The sequence below is a fragment of the Sceloporus undulatus genome, chromosome 5 (assembly GCF_019175285.1).
Source record: "Sceloporus undulatus isolate JIND9_A2432 ecotype Alabama chromosome 5, SceUnd_v1.1, whole genome shotgun sequence".
Classification (NCBI taxonomy): Eukaryota; Metazoa; Chordata; class Lepidosauria; order Squamata; family Phrynosomatidae; genus Sceloporus; species Sceloporus undulatus.
In genome coordinates this window covers 97,834,568-97,848,781 of record NC_056526.1, presented here as the reverse complement: position 1 = coordinate 97,848,781, position 14,214 = coordinate 97,834,568, and the positions used below count along the sequence as shown (strand labels likewise).

The following is a 14,214-nucleotide window of genomic DNA, read 5'->3' as shown; positions in this document are numbered from 1 at the left end:
CAAGATCTCTGATAGGCCTGTGTACTCATAACATTAATTCATTTATGTGCTCTAAGGGCATACTTGATAACTAGGATTAGTCAGAAAAGCTCATCAGAAATTACTGTTGTGTGTCTTTAGGTTGTTTTTGACTTACAGTGACTGTAAAATAAACCTATCACTGGGTTTCTTGACAAGATTTGTTCAGAGCGGGTTTACCTTTGCCATCTAAGGCTGGGGCAATGTGACTTGCCCAAAGTCATCCAGTGGATTTCCATGATCAAACAGTGATTTGAACCCTGGTCTCCAGAATTGTAGTCCAGTGCTCAAACCACTACACCACACTGACGCTCCCATCAAAAATGATTCCACCTGAAGGACTTATTTTCTCTGTTATGATAGTGTTGTAAGGCAGGGTGGGGATAGCGATCTTCCACCTCCTGTCAACCCTAAAACGAATAGCCAGTGGTGATGGATGGAGTGAGCTGCAGTCCAGTGACATGGACACATTGAGTTAGAGGAATCATGACAGAAACAGTGTGAAGAAAGTGCAGTGGATATTGAAACGTATGTTTCCAGAAAGGCCTTGCACAAACTATTTCACAGTCTCCCTCAGAAACTTCACAAAAGAAAGCCTACTACAGTCAAAGCTATGGGAAATTAAATGAATACAGAGAGTCCTGGTTTTATCACCATAAGCAAGGTAATGAGACTGGAGGGTCTGTGATCAAATTTACCACAGCATTTCTATTTTGCTTTTCTACAGAGGGGAAATGCTTCCGATATTGCTGGAAATATTTTTGCATCAAAGATGATCAGTAAAATCTGGCAGTTTGTTTTGCGTATTCTCATTCTTTTTGTTCTGCATATTCTGCCTCATTTTCATGAGGTCCTCACTGATGAACATATTCTGTTGGTAACAGGAGATAGTACTAATTGTCCCAAACAGGGGTTTCTGCCCCTGCCTCATCTTACTCAGCCCCAGGTAAGAGCAGACAAATCAAATAAGGAAACCTCCTTCTCGCTGCAAAACAATACCTTCACAGCTCAAGCTCTGCCACGTTCCATGGAAGTCACTCCAGCTGCTCAGCTTACATGCTCTGCCTCCTGTATAGAAAGGACAAGGTGGCATCAAACCTTTCTCCAGCCAGCTGGCAAGAACATAAGACCAATAAACTTGGATCAAATTAAACTCCACGGAATGGTCACAAGTGCAAAGAATGATTTGTCTCAAAAGGGCATCAGTTTGGTAGCAGTGTCATATTCAGCTGAGATTTCTGGTTATAAAGGGGGATTTCAGAAGGAAAAACCTCAAGACCAGTTCCTTCTAAATTGTGTTGCAACATCATCTGATATGCAGACAGAATATTTTGTCTTGCATGCCCACTTTAAGCCCTTCTTCACTTGTTTCAGTTTGCCTTCTCAGTTAACTCCCCACCAGACTTTCTCCACTGTAGCATGAGACAATCAGAGAAAGTGTTGTCTTCCTCTTCCATTGTGTTTTTATATCCACTCTATTTAAAGCTGACATTTTATTGAGGCATTATGATATGTTATACATAAATGTGGTTCTCCTTCTCTCTAACTAAGATGCTTTGCATGTGTCTGGTCCAAATATTTTGATAATGCAGCATATGGATTTCCTTAAAACTGCATAAGCTATCTTAGGCTGGGTCCCTATCTAGAGAAAGCTGACTTAGCCAAAGGCCCCATACAGACAGGCCAAAATAAAGCTGCTTTGGGATCACTTTGGAGGTATGCTGTTAAATGATGCATGCGTACTAAGAGTCCAGAAGCTGTGCCAAAGCCACACTCCAGTCCTAAGGACTGGAGCGCAGTTTTGGCACAGCTTCTGGACTCTTAGTACACATGCATCAAATTGACCCAAAGCAGCCTTATTTTGGCCTGTCTGTATGGGGCCAAAGTTAAAGACGCCAAAATTACATACTTCAATGCACTGCTCAGGGGCCTACCCTTGAGGATAGTGTGACAAAAGTTGACTGGTACAGAATGGAGCAGCTAGAATGTTTGTGGATGCTAAGTGTTTGAATTGTATTGCACCTCTTCACTTTTTAATACACTGACACCCCATTGGTATCCAGGTTCATTTCAATATGCTGATTTCAATCTCTAAAGCTCTACATATTTTGGGGGCAGAGCTTGGAAACAAAACATCAGTACTTACTGTCAAGGTTCCTTTTCAGCAGTGGCAGGAAGGGATTCCTTCAAGCTAGTCTGGTTCCTCTCTTGCTTCTTCCAAGTAGTCAATCAAAAATCCATCACTTCAAAGGGGGAGAGCCAGCCCTACCACTCAGTGATAAAATGGCACAACAACAAACCATCTTCTCCCCACAGTACAGAATTTCCTGAAATCAACTGGGATGGATGGAAATCCCTCCACATCACTGCTGAAAAGGGATCTTCATGGTAAGTACTAATGTTCTGTTTTCCAGCAGTGTGGGGAGGGCTTTCTTCAAGATGGGACCTACACAAACAGTCTCCATACCTTAGGGTGGGCCAAATCTTGTTTCAACAGATATCCATTCCCATCAGGATTCTGTGGTACTTTGCTTGGACCACTACTTTGTTCCAAATTCAAACCCAGCACCTGCTCCAGAATACATCTTCCAAAAGAGGCCTCTGCCAAAGCAAGTTTTTCAATCTTATAACATTTGACAAAAGAGGATGAAGAAGCCCAAGTGGCTGCTCTACGAATCTCCAATAAGGAAGCTGACCTGGAAAAGGCTGCTGAAGTTCAGACACACTCCACTATGCATGGAGTGTGTCTGAATCCCCTCTGACACTGATATAGAGCTGTGAACATGAGCTAATGATGCTAATGATGCAACCAATGTGATAAAGCAGAGGAGCCTTTGTCATTTCCAGAAATGAGATGAACCAAAATCAGATTTATGGAACCCTTTTTTTCTTTCTCAGTAAATTTTCAAAACCCTACCCACATGCAATCTGCGCCACTCTTTCTCCTGTGGGGCATTGGGATCTGGACAAAGCAAAGGAAAAGACATTCTCCTGTGAGTGATGAAATGCAGAGTTTGCTTTTGGAACAAACTAGGGGTCCAAGTAGCAAATTACCGGATGGGAAAGGCATAACTATCCAAACAAGATTAGCCAGCATGCTAAGCTCTTTCCTGTTTCCAACTGAGGAAGGCCAGAACTGACTGGTGGGACTGGCTCTCCCCCCTTGGGGTGGTGGGTTTTGACTGATAGAGGGAAGAGCCTGACCCAGCTTGAAGGAAGCCATACTATTCTGAAAGAAGTTAGTCTAGCAGATACTTTTGAGTCTAGAGTTTGGAGGAAAAAAAACTTTGCTGTTTGGCAATTCTTGGATCTTGCAAAAATCTTGCAAAAAAACAAAAACCAAACCCCATTATAGGTTCACCATAGGGTTGCCATAAGTTGAAAACAACTGGAATGCACACAACAACAACATCATTTTCAGTTTTCCGTTTAAAACCAATAGAGGGAGGAGAAATTAGCTGCAGCAGCTCTTGATGAATCCCCCTCAGCCATGGAAATCCATGGGTGACCTTCAGCAGGTCACATTTTCTCAGGCTCAGAGACCCCCTCTGAACAAATCTTGCCAAGAAAACTCTGTGATAGACTTGCCATAAGTTGCCATAAAACAGAAAGGATTTAAAGGAGAACAACAACCTCCTGATAAATGATACTCCCAGCCAGCTGTTTTGATTTGTGTTGTTAGGTACCATGTATAACCATGAGAACTGTGACCTTATTGGAACTTATACTAATGTGAGGTACACATGTCTTAATTCTCCTCCAACTAATTATTTAACTTGATTTTAGAGGTGTTTTAATATTGTTTTTCTTTTCTCTGCAACACTTCAGACATTGTAAACATTCCTTCATAGATTAAGTGATCCTCCAATCATCTTCTGCACATATCCTCTTACTTTCTGAACTTCTCCTTCCCCAGTACCTAGTAGTTACTCCACACAAGCCTGCAAGAGTTCTCCTGAGGACATGTCCTCAGTTACCCTGTGCTCAACTTCCAGCCTCATGGTTCAACTATCTCCATGGCCTCACCAAGGAAATGTGGAGGGGAAAGAGTAGTCCTATCAGTGGTGCCAGCTAAGGGACTCCATGACCTTTCCTCTGAGTGGACTCCCCACAGAGCCACCATTCAGTTATGCTGTGATAATGAAGTGTAATAGTGAAGACAAAGACTTTCTGCCATTCCTTTCCATCTGATATTAAAGCTGAATTGGGATTGCTTCCCAAAAGTCACAAATTTTGATCCTGAATACATTCAAATATTCACCGTCTGAAAATTATTGACGAATAGGGTCCATCTTTGAACCTGTTGTCCATACTGCCTTGTGTGAAACAGTTGGAAATCTGCTTGGCTCAGCAGGTGATAGAGAGAGACAAATACAAGGGATATGCAAGGAAAGAGGAAGACCATTTCATCCTTTATTTTGCAATTTAAGGGCAACATATGATATCTCAGGCTTACAATAGTATTTGGCAATAGATATTTGTCATCTCATGGGCCTGATGACATTTGGTGGCTGTTAAGCCTTGGTATTTCAATTTATGCCTGATCAAGTCATGGGTGGGATGAGGTGGTTTAGTGGTTAAAGACGCCAATTCTGATGAATTAAGGTCAGAAGTTTGGCAGCTTGAGGACCCAGTGCTCCATGATGGGGTGAGCTCCTGGCCCAGCTTTTGCAAACGTAGCAGTTCAAAAGCATGCAAATACAAGTAGATACACAGGTACCACTTCAATGGGAAAGTAACAGCTGAGAGCAGGCCTCACCTTTTGTAAAACAATGGGTCTTAATTGCCCAATTGATACTAAAGCATTCCAAAATACTTTGCATTACCACAGGCAGGGCACAAAACAATGTATTGTTACTGGAAGAATTAATTCCTCCTCCAGCTGCAGTGAGAATTGTAGCTAAAATCAAAAGAGGAGGGGAGCACCAGCAGGTGGCCTTAAGATCCCAGTGCCTTGGCACCACTATAACACTGGCTGTTAGCACTGGAATGTCTCTTCTCCCTCACTTTCTCTCTCATATACATTTCCATCTTCCTTGGTTATACTGTATCCAGGAAAGTGTTCTCCGCTGATTGGTTGTAATAGGGGCAATACAATTATAGCAATGAAACTAATAAAAAAAGTTTAGGAACATGGGAGGTGGAAACTATGAGTTCCATTGAGACTATGGTCCAAAACAGTTGGGCAAAATAAAGCACTTTCTGGGTGCTTTGGGAGCATGGTGTTCAAATGGCCCATGAACCCAAACTGCACAGAAGCCACGCTGAGGCTGCCTAAGGTGGCCCAAACCCAGCAGCAAAAGGAGCGGCAAAAAAACGCTCCTTGCTGGCAGTCCGTTTGGGAATGAGACAGCGGCCAACCTCGGGACCACAGCATCCAGTCACCATGGTCCCACATCGATTGAGGCAGGAGTGATGACCTATATCACAGTAATTAGCTTGGAACCCCTCATCCCAGAGATTCAAAGTTCTTCCATTTTGCTCAGAACTCGACAGTGTAGGGAAACATATACAATTTCCTCAACAGCTTCAGAACCTACTTTGGAAAATACCTTAGAAGGGAAGGGGTGCCACGTTCCTCAGCAATCGCCCCCTGTTCATGGAAAGCTAATAAAACAGAGATACTTCAGCTGTAAGCTACACTCCCCCTGAAAGACAGTTTTTGCAGCATGGGGGTGCTTCTGGTTACATCATTCCAAATGACAGCTCAGAGAAATGCAATGGCCAGACATAATTACTATCAGCTTCTGCTGTTATGCTAGCTATGCCCTTCCTAGAGCTAGAGAACCCAAAGATAGTAGTACATGTGCTGGTAACCTCAAGGCTGGACTCCTGCAGTGAACTGTACATTGGACCACCTCCGTACCAAGTTTGGAAATTTCAATTAGTACAAAACATGGCAGCCAGATTTGTTACTAGTACATCAAAGAATGGTCATATTACACCAATGTTAAAACCACTCTATTAGCTGCCAATTAGTTTCTGGGCAAGGTACAAAGTGTTGGTCATAATTTTTAAAGCCCAACATGATTTGGGTCCAGATTACCTGTGGGATCACCTCCTCATGATAATCCATCCCATACAATCAGGTCCTCTGGGGAACATTTACTAGTCAGCCAGGGGTTGATTGGCACCCAGAGGACTTTTGCTTCAGCTTCCCATACTTAGACTGTAAATCCATTTGCTGGAAGAGATTCAACAGATGAAGTACATCCAAGGATATTAAAAGAACTGGCAAAAGTAATATCGGAGCCATTGACAATAATCTTTGAGAATTCCTGGAGAACAGGAGAAGTCTCAGCAGACTGGAGGAGGGCAAACGTTGTCCCCATCTTCAAAGAGGGGAAAAAAGAGGATCCCAACAATTATTGTCCAGTTAGTCTGACATCTATACCAGGAAAGATTCAAGAGCAGATCATTAAGTCTGTGAACTTCTAGAAAGCAATGCCATAATCACAAAAAGTCAACATGGGTTTCAGAGAAAGATGTCATGCCAGACAAATCTAATCTCTTTTTTTGATAATACTACCAGCTTGTTAGATGAAGGGAATGCTGTGGATAAAGTATATCTTGATTTCAGTAAGGCTTTTGACAGGGTTCCCCATGACATTCTTGCAAACAAGCTAGTGAAATGTGGGCTAGACAAGGTAACCGTTACATGGATTTGTAATTGGTTGACTGGCCAAATCTAAAGGATGCTCAACAATGGCTTCTTTTCATCCTGGAGAGAAGTGACCAGTGGGGTCTCACAGGGCTCTGTCCTGGGCCCAGTGCTATTCAACATTTTTATCAATGACTTGGATCACAGAATTGGGGGCGCACTTATCAAATTTGCAGATGACACCAATCTAAGAGGAGTAGCTAATACTCCAGAGGACAAAACCAAAATTCAAAATGGCCTGAATAGACTAGAAAGTTGGGCCAAACCTAACAAAATGAACTTCAACAGGGAGAAATCTAAGGAAAAATAAAATGCACAGATATAGGATGGGGGACCCCTGGCTGAATGAAACAACATGTGAAAGGGATCTGAGAGTCCAAGTAGACCACAAGTTGAACATGAGTCAACAGTGCGATGCAGCAGCTAACAAAGCCAATGCAATTTTAGGCTGCATCAATAGAAGTCTAGATCATAGTGTCTAGATCAAGGGAACTAATAGTGCCTATTACTTACTCTATTCTATCCTGCTTTGGTCAGGCCCCACCTGGAATACTGTGTCCAGTTCTGGGAACCTCAATTTTAAAAGGATATTGGAAAAACTGGAGTGTGTCCAAAGGAGGGTGACTAAAATGGTGAAAGGTCTGGAAACCATGCCCTATGAGGAACAACTTAGGGAGCTGGGGATGTTTAGCCTGAAGAAGAGAAAGTTAAGAGGAGATATGATAGCCCTGTTTAAATAATTGAAGGGATGTCATATTGAGGAGGGAGCTGACTTGTTTTCTGCTGCTCCAGAGACTAGGATCCAGAGCAATCGATGCAAGCTACAGGAAAAGAGATTCCACCTCGACATTAGGAAGAACTTCCTGACAGTAAGGGCTGTTCCACAGTGGAACACACTCCCTCGGAGTGTAGTGGAGTCTTTTTCCTTGGAGGTCTTTAAACAAAGGCTGGATGGCCATCTGTTGGGAGTGCTTTGTTTCTGTGTTATTGCATGGCAAGGGGTTAGACTGGATGGCCTTTGTGGTCTCTTCCAACTCTATGTTTCTATGAAGTATATATACTTATCATGACATCTTCAAGATGTGCCTAGGCACACCCATGAGCATCCCCAATACACATACTAAATATGAAGAGATATAAACAGGCGTTCCAAAAGGATACCATTAAATTATACCACATAATATAAAAAGCTACTGAGGTCTAAAGCAGTCTCTGTCCCATAAGCAAGTCAGAAGATGGAAAGAAATAGTTTTAGATCACCAAGGAACACCTGGAGATGAGATGTCACTACATGCTCCAATACATTGCTCAATAAAGGAACTGGCAGATGGTTCAAGACAGTGATTTCAGAACAGGGTGGAATCTTTTGAACAAAGCTCTCACCACCACCTCATTTAAATGGGATGGCATCAACATTTTGTCATAAAGAGACATGCTGGCTATAAAAAGGCCTCTCCAGGAAAACATAAGAAAAGTCCCCTCCCCCAGGTGTTTGAAGGCAATTTTAAAATTTATTATTTATTTTTATTTTTTTGGTGGCAGAGGGTGCAGCTGTCCAACATCTCCTGAGGCAACAATGTCACCCCCTAGTGTCTGACAGTTGCCCATCCTTGATCATTTTGAATCTGCTCATAGGTGAAGTTATCTGATGGCTTTAAGTGACTAGTTGTACCTGTGCTGCAATTGTATTTCTGTCATCTGTGTTAGGTGAGCCTATGAGCATCAGTGCAGGGGCAATGTGGCAGATGGTTTTCTCATCTGGTTGTGCATTCCCATTCTAGACATCTCCCAACTCCAAAATGACAAATTAAAAGCTTGGTACCCTCCAGCTGAATTTCCCATGGAGACAGGCCAGAGAAAAGGACTCTTGAATCTACTCTCAGAGGTTGTGTCACTCCATCTACTTAGTGAAGAGGAGTTAGATTTGTCTATCCATAGCTTGTTGACAGTCTTCTGGCTACATGAGCAATTCTGAGAGCTGTCTTCTCACAGTGTCTGGGGAACTGCACAACTCCCACTCCTGATGAGGAATAAAGTCACTTTGAGACTGGACTAATCCAACGTCAGTGCTGTAATTGGTTGGCTGATGCTGTGGTTTGTTTTACTTACACAATTTTCTTCTGGGGTAGGAAGTGTGTCACACTGGCACTAGATATTTTGCTGCAACTTCCTTGTGTCTTTCCAGCTACTGTAGATCCTTCCTTTTGTTCCGAATTCTACAAAGAAAACAATTGAAAAATAACTACTCTGTAAAAAAAACAAAAACATCTGGGGTAGCCATGCTGGCCATTTAGCAAATCCAATAACATCCAAACAATGATACCTTTACTGGGCCAGCCAAAGTGCACAATTACATGTTGCAAGCTTTCAACATCACACTGGCTTCTTCATTCTAATTTAAGGCTGTAGTTGCATTTGCAGTAGCTTTCCTGAATGCAACATATTTCTCAGTAAACATTGTGATAGGATTTTGCTCAGCAGGAGTCTGTATTGCTAAATGATGGAGCCCTCCAACCATCATTTTAATTCTGCATTAAGTGAACAGTAGAAAAGCAAATGTTTCTTAATGTTGTGATACCTGCTCCCACTTTGGATGTGGGGATGAACTATAATCCCCTCCCCCTTGTAGTAATTTATAAATTGTTGTACAAAGGGGGGGGGACCTTTAAGCCAAGTTAGAAACAAATTAACCTTAATTTCATTTTGGGTAGAGGAGTGGAAGAAAGAAGAACATGCAGGGAGTCGTCAGGATAAGATACCCTTTACTATCTCTGAGGATAAAGGGTGTATCTACACTATAAAAATAATGTAGTTTGACATCACTCAGTGACGTAGCCAGGATTTTAGGAAGGGGGGGGGTCCAGACTAAGTGCTACCATTATAATGGGTCTTGGGCGCGGCGGCGCAGCAGCACGCACCATTCATTTTTCTAATGGAAGAGGGGGTTCTGGACCCCAAGAACCCCCCCCCCCCGGCTACATTCCCTACATCACTTTAACTGCCATGGCTCCATGCTATAGAATCATGAGAATTGTAGTTTTGTAAAAGACCAACATTCTTTGGTAAAGGTGGCTAAAGACCTTTACCAAATTACAAATCTCAGGATTCCACAGCACTTAAAGCAGTGTCAAACTGCATCATTTCTATAGTGTAGATGCACACTCCAAACAGACTTAACAACAACACCTTGTCATCAGAACAGAACAACTGCACCTTTAATCTGTTGAGTGCAGTGTGTGAAATAGCTGTTATAGTGTTGTATTAGTACTGGGGAGATCTTGAGTTAGTCTTTCAGCCTGAGCTAATTTACAGTGTTGTCAAATGGATAAAACTGTGGAAGATCATGTATGCCACCTTGAGCTTCTTGGAGGAAGGCTAGGGTTATCAAAATGACAGTCAAGCAAACTTTGTTGCTTCTCCAGCACAAATCACACCAGGAACTCAAAACAAGAGAACTGTGTGAGAACTGCACAGTGAAGAAAGTAGACAGGAAGGAAAGCTCATTTGAGATGTTGTGCTGGAGAAGAGTGCTGAGGATACTGTGGACAACCAAAAGGACCAACAAATGGATCCTTGAAGTCTCCCTGGAAACCAAGGTGATTAAACTGAGGCTGTTGTACTTTGGCCATATCATGAGAAGGCATGACTCATTATAAAAGGGAGTAATTTTAGATTACATTTTTAACTTTTGTATATTTTATGTGATTTTATATTGAATATAGATTTTTAATTGTTTTGAATTTTGTGCAATTTTAAATGTTTTATATGTGAGCCAGCTTGGGTCCCTCTGGGCAGAAAAGCGGCATGCAAATGAAATGAAATGAAATACATAATTTGAAAGGCTGAAGGTAGTAGAAAGAAAAGAAGACCCCATACCAGATTACTAGACTCAATTAGGGAAGTCATGGGTCTGAATCTACAAGACCAAAGCAGATCAATGGATGAAGGGAGGGTTGGAGATTTCTCATACATAGGGTCTTCATGAATCGAGGTTGACTTAAGGGCAGCTAACAACAACAAGAAAAGATCTTTCTGAATAAGTGGAGGTATCTGCATATTTTGTCCCTGCAGCCCAATCTTCTACAAGGATCTTGCACTAGAATAATCAGGACAAATAAATATCACAAACTATTATGCACATGCAAAGACTGTTCAAAGAAACATATCCAGCAGGCATGTGATAAGGACCAGTGAAACCAACTGGGGGAGGCTGGGAGTCAGGAAAAACAGGATGGCAAACTGCTGCTAGCAATGGATTGGATGAAAAGGAAACAGGTACAGCAACTTTTTACATATAAAGCCGTCAGGTTTATACACACTGTCATTTATATGCAGAAAATATTTCTTCTCTCCCTAGGCCATTTATGGCCAACAGCCCTGAGGGAGAGACTCCAGGAGAGGAACAGAGGGAAGCCTGCAAATCAAAAGCTCCTGATGGCCTGTCTTCTTCATACACATACTCAGGAATAGCTTTCTTGTGGGAAAGACTCTGATGATCTGCTCCCTTATAATTTGATATTGAGGGTCTGTGTGTGTGTGGTATTTTATTAATGTGTTTGATATTACAGTGGGACCTTGGAATCTGCTAAGGTTTGGTTCCAGGACTCCCCGTGGATACTTTAATCCATGGATGCTCAAGTCATATTAAATACAGTGGCATATTAAAATGGTGTCCCTTATGTAAAATGGCAAAATCAAGGTTTGCCTTTTGGAATTTGTGGGTTTTTTAAAAAAAATGTCAAGGTGTCAATGGTTAAATCTATGAATAAAGAACCTGTGAATACAGAAGGCCCACTGTATTTGTAAGCCCTCTGGGAGGGTGGTCTCTAGGCTAAAAGTGGAAAGCAAGGGAAGGACGTCAGCGATGTCACAGGTAGGAGGCCTGGTCATTTCATTAAGCATGATATAGTAAGCAAAACCACAGCTGCTCATTTCAAATATAAAACACACAGTCTAATAGATGAGAGCATATTTCTCTAGTTAGAAATTAAATTTTCCAAACTCCTCATTGAAAAGAAAATCCTTTTCCCAGTTCTGTTTGTAACATTCTTCTATGTCCTGTCCTGTTTGAAAGAAAATGGAAATAAAATTTTCGCAACCAAAGAAACTTTTCCGAATTTTGATTTTAACTGGTACTCCCATTAACCAATACCCCTCACTGACCATGCATTTTTTTCTTCCTTCCTCATTGGAGATCCCCTTTTGCCCACCCCACCTCAATAATAATAATTATATTAACACTGTTAATAATCACCAAAATGGTGATGACATGATAATGATGATGATGACAACGATAATGATGCCACAGGGGAATAGAAACCAGCAGGGAAATCCTGTCTATGGCTGCACCCACGCTGCAAAAATAATCCAGTTTTGACACTACTTTAACTGGCATGGCTCAATGCTTTGGAATTATGGGATTTGTAGTCTTGTGAGATATTTAGCCTTCTCAGTCAGAGAGCTATAGTGCCACAATAAAGTACAAACCCCAGAATTTCATAGCATTTAGCCATGGCAGTAAAAGTGGTGTCAAAACTGAATCCCCCCCTGCAGCCTATGTTTGTCATGAGACTTAGTACTTTAAAGAGCTGAGACTCACATATCCCAAACATCTAAGTTTATCGCACAGCACTTGCAGGAATGGGAACAGAAAAGAAGACATGGCATGGAACGGGGGGGGGGGGGGGGAGAATGGGTATTGCCACATGGGAGAATGTTGATGCCACCAGGAATCCCCAAGCTGTTCCCCATCTCTTCCATGGCAGCCAATTTTGAAAGACGATTTTGAACCATTCTTCTGAACCATTCAATTCCCGTTCCTACAAGTGCCATGTGATAAACTTAATAGATTACACCACTACACTCTTATAGTGCTGCTATTCTACTTTTACTGCTCTGGCTGCCTGCTGTGGCATTCTGAGGTTTGTAGTTCAGTGAAGCCTAAGAGCTCTCTGGCTGAGAATGCTAAATGCCCCTCCCTAAACTGTAAATCCCAGAATGCCACAGGAGGCAGCCAAAGCAGTAAAAGTGGAATAGCAGCACTATAACAGTGTAGTGTTGTAATAACAGTTTCAAGATTTTACTACAGAGAGAGCAAATGAGAAAGATTTGAAAAAGAGAGAGTGGGAGGAGTGAGGAAAAAATATGAATGTAGCCCTGAGAAGTGTGAGGCCTGGGGCAGGAGAGAAGGAGAAGAAAGATAGGGGGGGGGGGGGGGGGAAAGGGATGAAAGAATAACAGGTGGACTAGGTAAGACAGGAAAAGGCAAGTGCAACTAGGATATGTAGGAAGGAGGAGTAATAACAGAAAGGAAAAGAAGAGAGAGAGAGAGCAGAAGAGGGAAGCATTTAGCCAGGAGTTGTTGATAGGTATGGAGAAAAGGAGAAAACAGCGAGAAAGAGAGTAAGGGAATGAAAGCAGAGTTGTGGGTGAGAAAAGGAGAAACATGGCAATAGAAGAAGAGAAGGGCAAGAGAAGACGTTTAGCCAGGAGTTATGCAGGTGGGGAAGAAGGGGAAAGAAGATGAAAGAACATGCTATTGCTATAAACCGAGAAAGTGAAATCAAGAATTGAAAGAAAAGGGAATAAAATACCTAAGTAGAACTAAAGAAGAAAGGCATTAGTTTCTCATAACATTAGTACAACCCACATGTGCCTCAGACCAAGAAATGAAATTGTTCTGCAGCATCAATCATTTAGAGTGAGGAAGATGGAAAGAGAAATGGGGAAATTAAAAATATGATAGTAAAAGCCACAAAGCAACAATCTTGTAGTACCATAATCAGCAACTCCTGAGGCAGAGAATACTGAGGCTCAGTGTTTTCCCAAACTGAGTGGGGTGATGGTGGTGGTGGTTTTCAAAGAATTAGTCTATTTGTCACTTGCAGCATAAAAAAGGAAGAAGGAGAGGACAAAAGTAAGAAAAACAAAAGTGGGAACACCTTTAAGACTAACTTGTTTTTATTTTTGCATGAGATTTTGTGGATATGAACCCTCGTCTCCAAATGTAGCACAGAGTGATAACAAAGGATCAGGTATAAAACATATTTACACAATTGTGGGAACAGGATGGAATGTAATAGGATCCATAAAGATGCAAATCATAATCCTTGCCCTAAATTTTCTAAGGGCTAGATAAGGTCTTTCAGATCTTTACAGTGATCGTTTAGTGTTGATGTGTGATAAATCTGCTTCCCATAAGTCACTGTCCCAGGATTCAAAACTCTCTGAGATGATTCCTTTTGTTATATGTGCAATAGAAAGCCTCTCTAATAATAGGTTGAATAGAATATCCCCCAGATTAAGGACAAAGAAATCAATTGAAAATAATAGGCATTCAGGAGAGACCTTATACATTTTTCCAGGTAACACAAATGTGAGCAGGCTATGCTTGCGGGAAGTGCAGTAGGAAAGGAATAGAAGACAAATATGCGGGCTTAGCTGAATGCATTGCCAGGCATGCTGGTGGGTAAATATCCGCAGTTGTTTTAAGCTTCTTCCAAGCCAGAAAAATAAATACAGGGATGTATTAAAAT

The 14,214-nt window shown here is 41.8% G+C and overlaps 1 long non-coding RNA gene across 1 annotated transcript; it reads right to left on the bottom strand.

Annotated features, from left to right (window-relative positions):
• Positions 1-6,346: 6,346 nt before the first annotated feature.
• LOC121931425 lies at positions 6,347-13,557 on the bottom strand. The gene is made up of 3 exons (XR_006104130.1): positions 13,456-13,557; positions 8,789-8,895; positions 6,347-6,406 (listed from the first exon to the last, which is right to left on the bottom strand). It is a non-coding gene; the product is annotated as an uncharacterized LOC121931425 (long non-coding RNA).
• Between the last annotated feature and the right edge of the window lie 657 nt (positions 13,558-14,214).